Genomic DNA, 16,180 nt, shown 5'->3' with positions numbered 1-16,180 from the left:
AAATATTTTAATTAACAGTTTTTAGTGGTAACAGAGTTGTTTGAATGGGCTGTGTGTTTCAGAATTTATTTAGCAAATCCCCTAAAGCTGGACATCCAGACTGCTGCCTATTTTTTCACTATGACACTGCAATAAACACCCTCATGCGAACAGAATATTCTCCATTTCTATTTGCTTAGGATACATGTTTAGGTGGAATTGCATATTTTTAAGGCTCTTGATACATTTATTCCTTAATTGATGTCCATAAAATGTGTGCTGACTTTGCCCTACCTTCAGCAATGCACCCCTGTCCCAGAGGACTCACAAGCTCTTTTTTTTAAAGCTATCTTCCTCCATTCTCCTCAGCTCCTTCTCCAGAGGATTCTCAGATTCTGCTTATGGTATTGAGAACCCAACACTACCGGCCCTGTCAAATCTGGGCACATAGCTGGGTGATGGGCCTCTGCCTGCAACTGACACTGGGCACGGTGGGTACGGGCATTTGGACACACAGAGGGGGATAAAACACAGCCCTTGCTTTTGGGGGGCGGGTTATAGTTTGGTGGAGAAAGCAAGACATACAGGCAAACACAAGCATTTAAAAATACCCATACTGGGACTTCCCTGGCGGTTCAGTGGTTAAGACTCCGAGCTTCCACTGCAGGGGGCGTGGGCTCAATGCCCTGTCAGGGAACTAAGATCCCACATGCCATGCAGTGCAGCCAAAAATTAAAAAAAGAAACAACAAAACATACCTAGGTTCCACCCCAGATCAATTTAATTGGATTATCTGGGATCCAGGCATGGATAATTTAAAAAGCTCTTCCAAGTATTCTAAACTTCAAGTACAGCCAGGGTTGAGAACCTCTGCCCTACACAACACACACAACTTTACAAATGTTAAGTAGATACTGGGGGGTGGGGTGGTTGCTGGCTATGGGTGCCTAGAGGGAGTGGGGGTGCTCCGGGAAGGCTTCCTGTAGGAGGTGACTTCTGAGCTGAGTCTTACGGAAGTGAAGCCTGGGCACACAATTTGTGAATATATTTTAATAACAACCATTCCACTCAAGAGTCCTTGAAAGTTCTTTCCCATACCCTGTCACACACAACCTGCACTCACTCTGACAGATGAAGGAACCACACTTCAAAGATGTTTAGTGATGTGTCAAGGTCACTTGGCTGCTAGGAGGTTGAGCCAAACTGAAACCCTATAGCTCTTCTGACTCCCAAACCAGTGCTCTTCCCCAGAATTCCACCTCAGACGTGGCAAGGCCCAGAGGGCGGTCACTCTGGAATTTCCCTGGAATCTGAACCTTTCCCCACTACCATCACCACACCCCAGCGTACTTTCACTGGCTCTGGCCCCAAAATGCTCCCAGCAGGCCCTAGCAAGGTGGCCTCCCTCAACACGCCTTCCAAGTACCATGACCAAAAGGAAGAATAAACAAAAAGGAAAAAAAAAAAAGAAAAAAGAGAACCAAAGATCCCACTCCATCTCATTAAGAAAGTAAACATAAGAGCCATCTAAGTGTCTAATTAAGCTTCTAATTAGTCCCTGCTTGTTACTAATGCAAATTAGATTACTCCGCTTAACTACAGCATGTCCACAACACCCTTGTTAATTGCGGCCTTTTGAAATTAAATTACTCCCTAATTAGCATATCAAAGCCATTGATTCGGAGCTGGGAAAGATGAGGGCAAAAGGAGCCGAATGCCAAGTTTGGTTAATCAGAGACGGCTAATTAAATAGTGCCGTCTTTCTTTCGTGGGGGGCCTGCTGGTTAAGGGGTGGGGTACTCACCCAGGGCCCAAGTGGCCATCTGGAGCCTGGTTCTGGTAGTGCCCTTGGCACCAGGGGGCTCCAGCTGGCCTGGGACAGACCAGTAGTCTGGCCTTCTCTGGGGCCCTGGCTGCTCTGCCCAGCCGGCCTCTGACATGCCCTGGCCCCTCCCTTTGTCTCCCCTGATGATATCTAGGGGTGGCATTCACAGGGATCTTGGGTACCAACTCAGGGGCATCCAAAAAACACACCCATATTCCAATGTGCAAGATTCAGCATCCTTCCACATCTCTCTCCCTGTTCCAAGATGAATTCTGGAAAGGTGACTGCTGCCCAGTGCTTCTCTAATCCCCACCTGTGGTTCCATTCTGGGAAGAAAGTCTCCCCATCTCCAACAAAAAGTACATAAATTTCGGGGTGGGGGGGGCAGGTAAGAGGGTGGTGACTTTCATAAAGGGACTCACCTGGGCAGGGATGGGCTGATTTCAGCTTGGAACAGATCCCCCAAGACACAAGACCTGTAATTCCCTCCGTGGTAGAAGGAAGGGGAAAAAAAATCACCCACCACCATCAGTTCTTAAGCAGCTGTGCAAGAATTAGATTTGGGTCAGGGTGTCCTTAAAGGTCTTCTCTGAGCTCTTGTACAGACCCTGCAAAGCCTCTCAGACACCTGCCCCTCCCAGCTCTTGCTAGAATACTGAGGATGGGCAAAATCTCCATGAAAAAGTTGCTAACTGAAATGCCCTCAGGGGCTAGGCCGGTCCCCAAGGGGGCCAAGTGGGAAGTGGAGGGTACTCAATCCCAGTCTATCTTTACCCCACAGAAATGCAGGCTCCCTGTTTGGTAGGGTTTTGGGTTTTTCAAAAGCAGCCAAGTGGGGATATTTATGTGAAATTTACCACTGTATAATAAACTTTGTGTGAGCCAACAAAACACATAAGGGGTGAAGTTAGTCCATTTGTGACCTCAGCCCTTATGGCCAGCATTCTAGACAGGCAGGTTCCAGTCAGCTGTGTGACCCTGGACAAGTTACATCACCTCTCTGGGCCTGGGGACCTCACCTGTCAAACAAGAACAAGGAGGTATGTGAAATGGCAAAGCACAGTTCCTCATTCAGGGTCTGATGACCACCTAGTTCTACTCTGTACCTGCCATAATCCCTTCTCAGACTTCGGATGTCTTCTAGAACCTTCTTCCTCCATCTTCCACGCAGAAGGCAGAGTCTGGGCTTCCAGGTGTCCTTGGAAATGCTGAGGGCTTGTTTCTACAAATGCCTGACTTGGCAGCTGGGCAGCTAGGAGGTACACACCTATGCTCTCTGCCCTACATTTAACGGATTAGCCCTGGTGGGTGCAACAGATCTTAAATGCCTCTTCTAAAAAAGACAGAACTTTCACAAGAACAAAATCTTGATGACTGACAGGTCCCTAGCCTGGTCCTTCAGTGTCCCCCTCCCCCAACTAGGGTGTGTATATGTGTCTGTGTATGTGACTCTGTCCACAGCTCCCCTTCCCCCAGTTCTCCTCTCCAAGTTTCTCACCAGCAGCCCCCACAGCACAAAGAGTCGGGGTCATGGCCAAATTCCCAAAGGGTTTGGTTTTGCTGATTTACGGAGGGATCAACCAGGGCCCAGGGGAGAGGAAGCCCCTGCCCCCCCCCACCCCCCAGCGCCCAGCTCAAAAGGGTGAATCTCAGGCAGTTCCCAGTCCATGGGTATCCATCCAAACCAAATTGGTCTAAAGGGCCCATAGCAGTGGTTTTATTTTAGAAAATAAGTGAAATTTAAAGCAAAGCAGAAAAAGATAAATGGGGAAGGGGTGAGGCTGTCCTGGTGTGAGGGGGAGGGCGGAACGGTGGCACAAGCGGGCCAAGCTGCAGCCCGCCTCGCTGAGCTCTCTCTCCCAACGAGATTCAATTAATTGATAACAAGAGGCATCAAATTAATTTCTGGAGGATGTGAGATTCTGATGAAGGGAAATCTCATAGATGGGGATCGAGTGGGAGGCGGCGGGCAGCGCCCCCTCTAATCAGGCTCCGCTGCCTAATTGGGGAGGAGACTTGCCTGGGCCGCAGGGTCGTCTGCCCCATGCTCCACAGTGCCCCTTTCCGGCAGGACACGCGGAGGCAGTGAGCTCTGGATGCGTGGAACAAAGGGGGCCGGTCTCCTCTCACCCAACGCCCAACTCCCTCCTCCCCACCACCAGCCCACAGCTGCGGGAAGGGCGGGGGCAGGGAGAGGCAAGTGTGGGTGCTCCCTCACCAACTGCACAGTTATGAAAACCAGGGCCCAGAGAGAAGACCGTCATGCCTAAGGTCTCAGAGGGAATGAGGAAGCTGGTAGCAGTGCGCTTACTGGTGCCCCTCAAGGGTGAGTCCCAGACCCACGCGACCCAGACGGGCGAAGTCATCCCCAAGCTCAAGGAGGTCAGCACACAGCGTGGGAGACCCTCCCTGTAGCTAAAAGACAGAGGCCACCCGCCCCCTCTTCCAGAGTTCCCTGGACCCCCAAACCGCCAGCATCTTAGGGCCGAAGACACCCGGCGCGTGCGCTTCCCGCACCTCGCAAAGATGCGCTCACGGAGGCTCAGGGTAACACTGGCCGAGCTAGCAACCCAGAGCGGGTGCCCTCAGCTGCGGGGCGAGGACTGGGAGCCCTGGCTCTCCTGAGAACCCCGGAGGCTTCCTAAAGGAAGGATTCTCCCAAGTGGACCAACTGTGCACCCTCAACATCCGACCTTCGCAAGTGCCTCTGTGCCTCCGGCTCCAACCCAGAGATGTGGAAGCCTCCAGAGGCACTGCGCCCAAGCACTTACAGTAGCCGCCGCTCCCTCGGTCTCCTGCAAATCCCGAGTTCCCATCCCTCCCCCAAATTCTCCTCAGCTGCGCCCGCCCTTTTCTTTCAGGGTGTGATACACATCTGCCCAAAGAACCCCCTGAAGGAGTGCAAGAAGGAAGTATATGCTACCCTCTTTTGGACCAACTTCTTTCGGCCTGGGTCTCCTGGAAGCCTGAGCTCCAGAGCTGGGGAAACGAATCCCAGGGAGCCCGCCCTCCAGCACGCCCGGCTGACGAAACAAGAACAGAAGCCCCTTCACCAGCCCACGGGCCAGTTTCCCTTCACACAGCTCAGCCCTCCTGAAGGCTCTCAGGGCCAGCACCTGCATCCTGTGCCGGCTGCGGAGTGTGAGGACCGGAGCCTGTCTCCAGCCACCAGAACATATGGGAAAGATCCTCACTGGGGCACTTGCTCCATTTCTGATTTTCCAAGTTGTAAGCGAGCCACCTCTTATTAAACCTCTTCACCTAGACTCCTGCGGGCCATTGCGCACAGCGATGGCTCCACAATGTTTGTGGCATGGAGAGGAGTCGTCCCGGTCTCCATGCCCGGATCCACCCTGCCCTCCTGTCGCCACCATTTGTCCCTCCTTCGTTGCCGGTGGGAATTCTGGGTAATTTCCACCCGCTGACCCTGCCTACCTTGAACAAATGCAGAGGGTCACTAGTCTACACACCTCACTTTGTTACTGTCTCAGGAAAAACCATCTCCCCTCCCCTCCCTCCCATTTGCACCGTAGCCCAGGTCAGGTGCCATCAGAAACTCCAAGTGGGAGAGAGGACTTTCCCCATGCCCTGCACCACCAATGACTCCACACACCCTCAGGTCCCAGCTTGGGAGGCTTCAGCTGGGCAGAGGATGGGGCCTGGGGAGGCGGGCAGAGCTGCTGGGATTTGGGGAACAGGCTGCATGGCTATGACCAGGGCTGGGGAGAAGAAAGGCACTGGGCTGCACTGGAGCAAGGGACAGCCAGGTAAAGATCCCGGGAGGAGTCATCCTGGGACAAGGAACAAAGGAAGGAAGGGCATCAGCCTGGCCCCGGCTTGAATGGCTCACTCCTTTGAGGGACCAGATGCTTTGACTCTGTGGCTCAGTGCCCTATGGCCTTGTCCAAATGGGCACCTTTTGTGCTAGGAGCTCTTGATTTCTAGCTCAGGCAGGCATGCCCCGAGTCCAGGCTCTGCACAGAGCCCATGAAACGCCATCTCACAAGACCACTGCATCTGCAAGCCTCACAGTTTGGAGTAGAGGGTTCCTGCTGTAATCCCAGCAGGGCAGAACTGGCTGTGGGTGAAGATGTGCATTTCCATGGAGAATCCAGGAAGGCAATGTTGAAAGAGGCAGAAACTTCACACTCAAGGGAAGTTTCTTTTTGCTTCTTTAAGATGACCCATCCAGCAGTAGGTCCCAGATTGATCTGAGACTGCCTGCCAAACTTGTCTTCCATAACGCTGCATAAGCCAGGGTTCCAAACCATAGAAAGTCTCCCTTTTTGGAGAAAGGTGGTGCCAGCCATTTTCCCTCCTCTGTGTTCTAGGGAATTATCCCTCCCATTTCTGTTTCCATGAGCACCTTAGGATGTTGGGGGGAGGGGGGATGACTGGACCTTCCAGGGTCATGTGCAGGTGGGAAATGCCAAGTTCTGAGCCCAGACCTTCCCTTAGAGGGAAGACAGGAGGAGGAAACCCAGCCTTCTCGTTGGAGAGCTGAGGGGGACGCAGGCCTGAGCTTTTGAAGGAGGGATGGGGAGTGGCAGGCCCTCCCATCCCTTCCTTTCTCCCTTCCCCACAGCAGAGGCTCAAGCCCTACCGGTTACACTGGGAGTCCTAGGAGCCCCACATGTTAGTCCCAGCCCTACCACTAACTAACTGTGTGACCTCAGACAAGTTGCTTCTTCTCTCTGGGCTTCATTTTCCCAACCCCTAAAATGGAGATTAAAGTCCAGTATTCAGGGGCTTCCCTGGTGGCGCAGGGGTTGGGAGTCTGCCTGCCAATGCAGGGGACACGGGTTTGAGCCCTGGTCTGGGAAGATCCCACATGCCGCGGAGCAACTAAGCCTGTGAGCCACAACTACTGAGCCTGCGCGTCTGGAGCCTGTGCTCCGCAACGCGAGAGGCCGCGACACTGACAGGGCCGCGCACCGCAATGAAGAGTGGCCCCAGCTCGCCACAACTGGAGAGGGCCCTCGCACAGAAACGAAGACCCAACACAGCCAAAAATAAATATAAATAAATTTATTAAAAAAAAAAATTTCCAGTATTCAGTCCAGCATGTGGCCTGGCAGTGCTGGGAATCTAATAATAAAAGCTACCCCTCGGTCAGTACTACCCTGTGCCAGGCACTATGCTAGGTACTTTACATCTGTTCTTCCATCCTACTCCCAAACAGGCTCTAAACGGCTATCATTGACCTACTTTACACATAAGAAAACTGAGGTTCGAAGAGCTTAACTAAGTTCTCCAGAGACCCATCACCACTGGCAAGTTCCAAAGGCTTCTCCCCTGTGACCCATGTTCTGCCCTGGGGAGGCCTGAGTTCCTTGCCCTGGGTTCCAGAGTTCTGGAACCAAGTCATAGGAAGTCATTCCAGCCATCGGAGCCTCAGAATCCTGTCAAAAACAGTGCCTGCCCTGCCTTGGTCTGGGAAGCTGGGAGATTTTGAAAGGAAACTGTGCGGAGCTCCTTGGATGGAAGAAATTATTACTTTGCACAGTTTGGGTTATCAGAAAAGTAAAGACATTGTGCCTGCTTGGGATGGGCATGGAGGGGTTTGCATTTCAGCTGGAGAGACAGGAAAGCCACCAAGGCAGTGGGGCAGCAAAGGATTAGGATGTAGGGAAGGAGGGTGCAGCTACTCCAGGTGTGGCAGATCAGGGAAGCCTTCTTGGGGAGATGGCCCTTCCCCCCTTGCACCTCATACCTTTCCTCTGAAACAGACACCCTGCTCCCACCCTCCTCTCTCTAATGTGATTATCTTATCTGCCTCTCCTACCCTGACAATGTGCAGACCCCAGCCTTCACTGCTTGGGCACACCAGTGCCCAGCCTGGGACCTGCCCAGACAGAGTAGGGGCTCAGCAAACCTTTGGGGAATTAATGGATTATAGGATTCCCCCCTCCTTTCCTGCCCCTAAGGAAGAGGTGTGTTTGGAGTAGGGGCCCAGCAGGATATGCACATTCCTGGCAAGAAGGGATCTACCTGCCAGCAGCCAGAAAGGAAGTTTCTGGCTAAAGGCACAGGAAAGGAGGTGGGGTAGGGATGTCTAGGTGTGAGAATGGTACCTACACAGAAAGGGACAGGGACAGGTCCTTTTTCAAGTTAGGCCCAACCTGCCCTCCCCCACCCCCCAGCACTGGTGTCAGGCCTTTCTCCCCACAGGGCTCACGGGTTCACCAACTCCATAACTCCTGCAAAACCTGCTCAGGACTGGGAGAAGGACAGAAAACCCCACCCAGGGGCCCAGCACTTAGTGCCAGGAGAGAAGGTTCCCATGGTCCCCCCCAGTTTAGTGCCAAGACTGGGACGGGGCTAAGGTAGTGGGGTGGGGGGGGGATCCAGGAGAGATTCACATCTTACAGAGGTCCTGAGTTGGCGGGGAGCACTCTCTAGAGCCACCTCCTCCCCCTGCCACGTTGCCGCACTGATGAGAGGGGGAGTGATGCCAAATGGGGAGCCCCACGAGACACAGCTCTGCTTTTGAGAGGCTCAGATCTAAGGGTGCCAAAGCGAGCAAGCTGTCCAGGTGCCCACAGCACAGTCCCAGGACCCTCCCTCCCTCCTGCCAGGTGACAAAGAGCCCCAGAACCCAGGCAAGACAAAATTAAAACAAAAATAAAAACAAAATAAGCCTGCAGATTTCCCATCCCCTGCAGCGGTTTTCCGCCAGGTTGGGCAGGGGTTGTCTGGGGCAGGGGCTGTCTGAGGTGGGTGGCTCTCCTTAGGGCAGCTGGGGCCTGGCCAACTTGTTGGGCCTTCAGCCCCTGCAACCACCCACTAGCTCACCAGGAGGGTCATCGGCTTGAACTGCCCAGCGCCAGCAGCGCTCAGTCCCAGAAGTGAGCTTCTGGGTTCAAATTCTTGGTGTCGAGGTCTCCATTACCCACTGTGTTCCACAGTGGGACTGGTCAGACCCTCCCGTGGCTACAGGTGGTACAGATGATCCCACAGCTCCTTCCTTCTGGGTGGGAGAAGGGGGCACCCAGGTGAGCCTCCAGCTCTGACCTTAGCTGCCTCTCAAACTGCGCTCCCAAGGTCCTCAATCCCAGACCCAACACAGTTCGCCCTGGGACAATCCAGGCGTGTGCTTTAACACGGGATGAAGATGCTGAAGTTCAAGTGAAAACCCGCATTGGCCAAAATGCTCCCGGGCTTTCTCAGCAACCACGGGGATGACAGCTTCAGACTTGGGTTTTCTCTTCCGGGCACCCCACCTCCAACCCCTGCTCCAGGCTCCGAGGTCAATCAGCAGGGAGACCCGGCGCTGGGGTGCGAGACACGCGGTGATCTCCCGACGCCTTAAACCCCAGGCACGGAGTGAGCGAGGAAATCAGCCAGGCGGGGAATGGCAAGAGAGGCCGGCGGTGCAAAGGGACGAGCCGGGTGTTCTAAGGGCTCAGGGTCTCCGCGTTCCCGTATCCTCTTCCCCTAACCTAGACAATCCGAGTGAGACGCCGATGTGTTCACGAGGTCGCCCCAGTTGGAAAGAAGGAATCCGCAGCCGTCAGGGCCTCTGACTCAGAATCCGCCTCCCGCGAAATCGCATGGACCTTTGCCGGGGAGGCCGGGACCCCAGGTCGCTCAGGGCTCCCCGCATTCTAGCGCCTCGAGCTGTAGCCGGGCTCAGCTCAAGTTAGTTAGTTTGGCGTTGATGGGGAGCGCAAGACTCAAGCGCTGCCGAGGTGACCGCCTCTCAAAGAGGGGTGTCTGCCAGGGGGCTGTCCAGGGGAGAGGCCACAGTCCTGGATCTGAGGGGGGTCTTGCTTGGTTATCCCGGGGCACTCTTCCCTGGCGGCCTCCGAACGCTGCTGCCGCCCTCTCTCCCCACTACACGGTGAGGCGGGGCTCTCCCCAAATGGGGTGAATGAAGATATCGGCCGGGTCAACCCCCCACCCTCCAGCACCGGCGCACAAAATCACAAGAGGCCGTTTCCAGACGCTCTCAAGTCCCCAAGAAGTTTTCCGCTCTATCTCCCAGCCGACCCAGGTATGGCGGAAAGGCGTTGACTGGCCCCGGAACCTCCGAGGTGCGACCCCAGCAAACCAAGTCCCCTCCTCACCTAAGGCGACGCGTTGGATAGGACCCCGGTGCCCCCCCGCCATCTATCTGCCTCCGGCGCGTCTTGGGGAGTCCTGGACAGACTGGTGTTGGGGGAGCCCACTTCACCACTTCCCTCCCCGGCTCAGGAAAGTCCGGGCTGGGAAGTACTCTTTGTCTGACTCGGGGCGGGGGGGTGGTCGCGCCCCCAGACACCCCATTCCCCGCGGCCAGGCCGAGAGAAGGCCGGTCCTAGATTCTTGGGGGGAGGGCGGGCCTTAGTAGCCTTTCCAGCCCCCCCAACCCCTGCCGACCTCCTCTGTCCGCCCCCCCCCGGCGCCGCGCCGTAGCCCCCACCTGTTCCCCAGGCAGCTCCGGGCCGCGGGGGCCTGAGCCGGGGCGGGGTGGGTGTCGCGGCTGCGCTGGGTCAGGGCGCCGCAGCCGGCCCCGGCTGGAACAAAGTGCGCCGGCCTGGGCCCGGCTCCTCCCGGCGCGTCTCCGGCGGGCAGTTTGCAAACACAAAGTGAGCCAGTGAGCGGCCGAGAGAGTGCGCGAGCGAGGGAGTTGGTCTGGTCGCCGGCCCAGCCCCCACCCGCGTCCCCGAGCTCGGCCAGCCACCTACCTGTCCGGCCCGGCCGCTCCGTGCGGGCTCCGGCCCGTCAGCCCGCGCGGGGCATGGGGCTCGCTCCGGTCGCCGCCCGGGCCCGCCGCCGCCCGCTGGGACTGCCCCTCCGCGCCGCTCGGCGCCGCGCAGCTCCCGGGCGTCCTCCCTCCGCGCCGCGCCGGCCGGCCGCCGCGCGCCCTACCCTCGCCGGGGCATCACACTTTGGGGGCAGCTCGGCTTGCTCCGGCTGTGCTCCTCCTTCCCGATCCTCCCGCGACGCTTGTTCGCTCGCTCGGGCGCCGGGGCTCCGGGACCCCGGCGTCCCCGCCCCCGGCCCAGCCCTGGTTCCGGCCCGGGCTCCTCCCCGCCGCGCCGCCGCCGCCTGCGCCGCGCCCTCCTCGCGGGCTGGGGGCTACGTCCCGGCCGCCGGCCGCACAGTCCGGTCCGCAGGGGCGGCCGGCTCCGGACTCCGAGGGGCTGCGACTGAGCCCGGGCAGCGAGTGGCTGCGAGCGGGCGGCGCGCGGGCGGGGCGGGAGGGGGCGGGGAGGAGGGGGAAGGAGGGAGCGCGCGGAGAGCGAAGGAGGAGGGAGCGGGCGAGCGAGCAGCGGAGGGAGGGAGACCAACTTCTACCGCTACCATAATTCACCTAAAGCAGGTGCAGCAACTTTCACCCTGCCCGGCAGCCAAGTCGTGAGCGAGAGGAGACCACGTGGACCAAACTTTAGGGGAAGAAAAAGTGGGGATGTGGGGAGAAGACGTAGGGCTGCGATCCTGTAAAAAGGGGGGGGAGGTGGAGAGACCCCAGGGATTCACCCTGGCCTTGCGAATCCCTTGGCGCGCTTTGCAAACCCCAGCTTTTCCCTGGAGTCTGGAGGTACGGCCAAGCCCTGCTCCCACACTGTTCATTGGTTCCCGGCGGGCTGCGCCCTATGCAGGGAGTGGCCGGGGGGCCCAGAGCCCGGAGCCGGTGTCCTTCCTCCTCTCCCTTCTGCGCCCCACTGCGTGGGGCTGGGGGTGGGCTTTTGAACCGGGGGGTGGGGGAGGTGGGAAGGCTCCTTCTGGGCTTTGTGAACGGTCACCCCGGGCGCGCACCGCCTCTCTCTCCGGAAGGGGAATTTCCCATAAAGTGCTCTGCGAACCGGTGAAGAAAGGGCCCAAAGCCGGATCCACGCGGGCAGAGCGGAGTGCAAAGTGGAAGCAATTATCCGGACAAATTAGATTGTAAACAAAGCTCAAAGTCTTTTGCCTGAGGGCGGGGGAGGGTGCGGGGAGGAATCGGAGGGATTGTGGCGGCAGCCAAGGTGTGTATTTGGGTTGGGAGGGGGAAGTTTGGATGAGGAAAGGCCCCAGATCCAAGGGGGAGGGCTGTGCTAGTAGCAGGCGCCCCACTCAGAGACCCGTGGAAACCTGAATAAATCCTCCCCCCGCCTTCCACCCCCAGAACATCTCAGGTCTGGCTCTGTGTGTTGCAGTGGGGAGAGGTGAGGGACACCTCAGGGGTTGTCAAGGAGTGCCCATGACCAAGGGAGGACCCTGCTGTGGGAGGAGGGCAGGAAGGCGGTGGCTCTAAAAGGCTCTCCTGCCCCAAATCACCCGAGGCAGGTGGAGACGGGCAGACACAGGATGTTCCTGTGGAATGTGAGCTGGGGGTGCTTCAGGGATTGGAGCTTAGGATATGCCAGGGCTGTGGCCTGGGGAGAGAGGATTTCTTGGAAGAGAAGCCTTTCCAATGGGGCTTGGAAGAAAAAGAGAGGAGGCTCCCCCTCAGGTTCTCCATCCCTTATTCCATCCCTTTTCTGTGGGTGCAAATAGCCAGAAGGAGCTGTAATGTCAGTGCTATCTGTCCAGGTCTAGATCCTATGTATTGCCCTACACAGGGCAGGTGTGACAGGCATATTCAGCTTCTGCTGGAGCATTTCAAATAGCTAGGTGTGAAATTGTTGGGAGGAGGACCCTAAACACCATTTATGTGGATGCCACAGGGTCCTTTCCAGCGTAGCAAGAGCAGAAGCAATAAGAATAAAATAACCACAGCTAACCTTTGAGTCGCACCACATGCCAGGCATAGGACTCATTTCATCTTCACAATAACCCTATAAGTAGATGGTACTATTACCTCCATTTTACAAAAAGGTTAAGTCCAGGCTTACCTGGCTGGTAAGTGATGAAGCAGGATTTCAACCAGAGCTACTTCTGTGAGGCCCTTAAAGCAGCACTGCCTGCTTGTGGGTTACCTGAGGAGTACAGTTTGGGAGAAAGGAAGCCTTTGGTGGTGCGACTCCATTTATTTTCTATGGAGAGTCAGCGCTGGTGGGAGTCAGGGTGTGTGGACAGGCCTGGGCATGGCCTGGAATTGGCAGGTTCTTGTGTAAGCCCAGCTGGATTATGACCACGCCATGCCCCTCAGGTCTCCTTTCCATCCGTCCTACAGAGGCTTCAGGTCAGGCAAGAACTAGGGACTTTCAATACAAAAGAAGGAATGAGGTGACCTCCAGTGGGCTTCTCTGGCTGGCTCTCATGCCCACTGCATCCTTTCCCATCACCTTCCTGCGGCAGCCCTCCATACCTCACACGTGGATTCACGTGCCCAAAGGGATTTCCCTAGGAAATGCTTTGGCTTTCACTTCAGTTTACCCTCATCTCCAGGCCAGTTCAGTTCCCAGCACCCTGTGAGTCACAGTGGGGGGCCCAAGGGAGGCAAAAGATCCTGTCTGGGCCTCACCTAAAGGGCATTTTAATGAGGAAACAAAGCCTCAACGGGGAGAAGTCTCACGAACAGAATGTTGATCATAAAACCAAAGAAAGATACAGAACACACACCCCAAAATTAAAGCAGCCAGTCCAAAGCCCTTCCTTCTGATACAGGACCTCTAGGAGAAGGTTCAAAAAAGTGGCCCTTGGCTCCTGAACCAGAGTGCCTGGGAACAGGCAGGAGGGTCCTCTTTCTGCCCTTGTTCCTTCAAAAGGTCTAGGCTGTGGTGTGGCAAGAACCAGGGCCCATGGCCTGTCCTACTACGGAGGCCATGGTTAAGAGCACAGAGACTGGAGTGAGACAACCTAGGGTTGAACTTCAGTGTCTGTCATTTACCAACTGTGTGATCCGGGCAAGTTACGGGATGGAGCCAGTTTCCTCACCCACGACATTGGGAGAATGCCTCCTGGGGGGTTGGGAGGGTAGCATGAAAAAGCCTGGGCAAAGTGTCTAGCTCTGTGACCTGTTCATCAGATACTTTCCATAAACACTCATTTTCCGTTTTGTGAGCTCCAGTTTCCTCACCTAAAAATGAGAATACTGACTTCACAAAACTGCAAATCATACATACATCTGCAGTTGATACTTAGTAAGTGCCTGCTGTGTGTCAGGCACTTGATTCACGCGCTATTCGGCTGCATCACCCCTGGCATAGTGGCTTTTCTCATTTTACAGCGAGGTACTCAAGCTCAGAGAGGTAAGGCAACTTGCCCCAGGTCACACAGCTAGAAGATGGTGCAGCAAGGACTAACTCACAGGTCTTCCTGCTCTGAAGAGTTGCCCTTCCCCAGGGTCAGCTGCCTCCCTGTTGTGGGGATGTTAGTGGGTTAGCGGGTGAGCTTGTTCTTAGTACCAGGCCTGGCACTGGGTGTGTGTGTGTGTGTGTCCAGAAACATTAGTCAGTCCTTTTATTCCCACAGTCCCAACACATCTAGACCCAGGTATTTTATGTTTCCAGTCATCCGATTGCTTGAATTTTACTTCTTTTCGCTCTTCAAAACCTTTTTTTAAGGGAATTCCCTGGTGGTCCAGTGGTTAAGGCTCAGTGCTTTCACTGCCATGGGCCCGGGTTCCATCCCTGGTCGGGAAACTAAGATCCCACAAGCCACATGGCGTGGCCAAAAAAAAAAAAGTCAAAAAAACCAAACCGTTTTTTAGTTAATTAAGGAATAAAACTTTACCAGCATGATGTAGTGGCTCAACACCTAAGTATATACCAACAGAAATGCATAATGTGTTCACTGAAAGACAGACACTAGAATGGTCTTAGCGGCCATTCTACAAATAGCCATCAACAGTGGAATGGGTGAATAAATGCTGGTATTCTCATGCATGGGCTAGTACTTGGTAATGAGAATGAACAGGCCATTGCCACACACAGCAACAGGGAGAAGTCTCACAAACAGAATGTTGAGCATAAAAGCCAGTCGTGAGAGAGAAATTCCACTTATCTGAAATTCAAAAATCGGTCAAACAAAATCGAGGTGTTAGAACTCAGGAGAGTGGCTACTCTAGGCTGGAGAGTAAGTAGGGGTTCCTGGGGGACTGGGAATGTTTTGTATTTTTTGAATTTGGGATTTGGTTACATGGGTGTGTTCACTTTGTGACAATTGAGCTGGCGTACACTTATGATTTGTGCACCTTTCTTTATGCTTTTAAAAAAAAAAAGCCTACAAATTGTTGCTGATAAAGTTGAGAACCTTCCATATCCTTCCCTCCCTTTCTCCATCCTTCCCTTGCCAGAGGTAGCCAGTTTCCAGAAGCTGGGAGGTAGCCTTCCCAAGTAAGTTTTACACTCTTAAACATTTAGTGTGGCTTGGGTGTCTCGAAATTTTAAATAAAAACTATCCTTCTGCTCCTTGCTTTTACTATTTATTGGTGGTATTATTTACTAAATTTCGTGTTGCTGAGATTAATCAGGTTTGCTATGTGCATCTCTAGGTCATTAATTGAAAAGGCTTGCGTTCTATCACATCAGTGCACTGCCATTTCTTTACCCAGCCTCCCAGTGATGGACGGTTGGGTTGTTTCCAACGTTTGGCTGTTGTGGTCACACTGCAGTGGGCTTCCTTCTGAACAGCGTCTCTCCACCCACCCACCCAGGGCCTTCTGCTTCTCTCTCCTCCTTTGCCTCCTGCTCAGTCAAGCTGACCCCCTTTCCCTTTGTGGTTCCTCCACTCTGGCATCTTCTCCCCTCCCCATCTCCCAGCTGCCCCTCCCCACCCTGCTTCCCAATCTTTCTGACTCAGAAAGACCCAGGATCTGTGCTGGGTGGAGGTGGGGGAGGGATGGAAGGGGGAAGCCTCTTTCTTCGCCACAAAGGCCCCTGTTCTCCAAGATAAATGACGATTTTAACAAAGAAATATTTCACTAAGGGTTGGTATCTTAATGAACTGTGCCAGGAACCTCTAAGGCACTCTCCAGACTCTCCCCCTTTTTAAGGGGGGCTCCTGCTCTTGAGGGGAGGCTTATCAGTTTACCATATTGCCCTGAGTAGAGGACCATGCAGTGTGGAGAGCTGTCCCTGGGGGCTGTGGAGGAGGGGAGGGCACCCAGGCCTGGGGGTGGGGCCTGGTACCCCTCTTGGTGGCAGGTGCTGGGCCCTGGGAGTTGTTTACAGACCTCACTTTTAGGGCCTCAGAGACTCAGGCCTTGTCCACGGGGTGGTGGGCATGGGACTCCAGGCTGATTGGTGGAAAATCATTCATTAAGGATCGGGAAATTAACAATAACCTGACAAGCAGTGAACAATTTTCCATCAGTTAGAACACAGTGTCTTTGGGTGAAATGAGACCCCCTCTGTGGAGGGATTTCCGAGCAAGGAGAGAGCAGGACACAGGCAGGGATGGGCCAAGAGAGCAGACTCAGCGCCCTTTCCCTATCCCATGCATCACACCCAGCCATTCACCAAGGGGGGTGGGGGGCGGTGGGAGGCCGTGCCCAGGGACAGGGAAAGGCCAAGCAGGGGCACA

General features: G+C 55.1%; 1 protein-coding gene across 3 annotated transcripts in view; it reads right to left on the bottom strand.

The window, feature by feature from the left end:
- FOXP4 (forkhead box P4) overlaps window positions 1–10,963 on the bottom strand; it is a 51,358-nt gene extending 40,395 nt beyond the window's left edge. For 2 of the 3 annotated variants that reach the window (XM_068557444.1, XM_068557446.1), the window contains exon 1: window positions 10,474–10,961. The gene's annotated coding sequence lies outside the window, so the exon portion shown is untranslated. Of the gene's footprint in view, window positions 1–10,473 lie in introns of all 3 variants that reach the window. The other variant, XM_068557447.1, reaches the window with a different exon arrangement.
- Between the last annotated feature and the right edge of the window lie 5,217 nt (window positions 10,964–16,180).

The sequence above is a fragment of the Eschrichtius robustus genome, chromosome 12, assembly GCF_028021215.1.
Source record: "Eschrichtius robustus isolate mEscRob2 chromosome 12, mEscRob2.pri, whole genome shotgun sequence".
Lineage (NCBI taxonomy): Eukaryota > Metazoa > Chordata > Mammalia > Artiodactyla > Eschrichtiidae > Eschrichtius > Eschrichtius robustus.
This window is presented reverse-complemented; position numbering and strand designations above follow the sequence as displayed.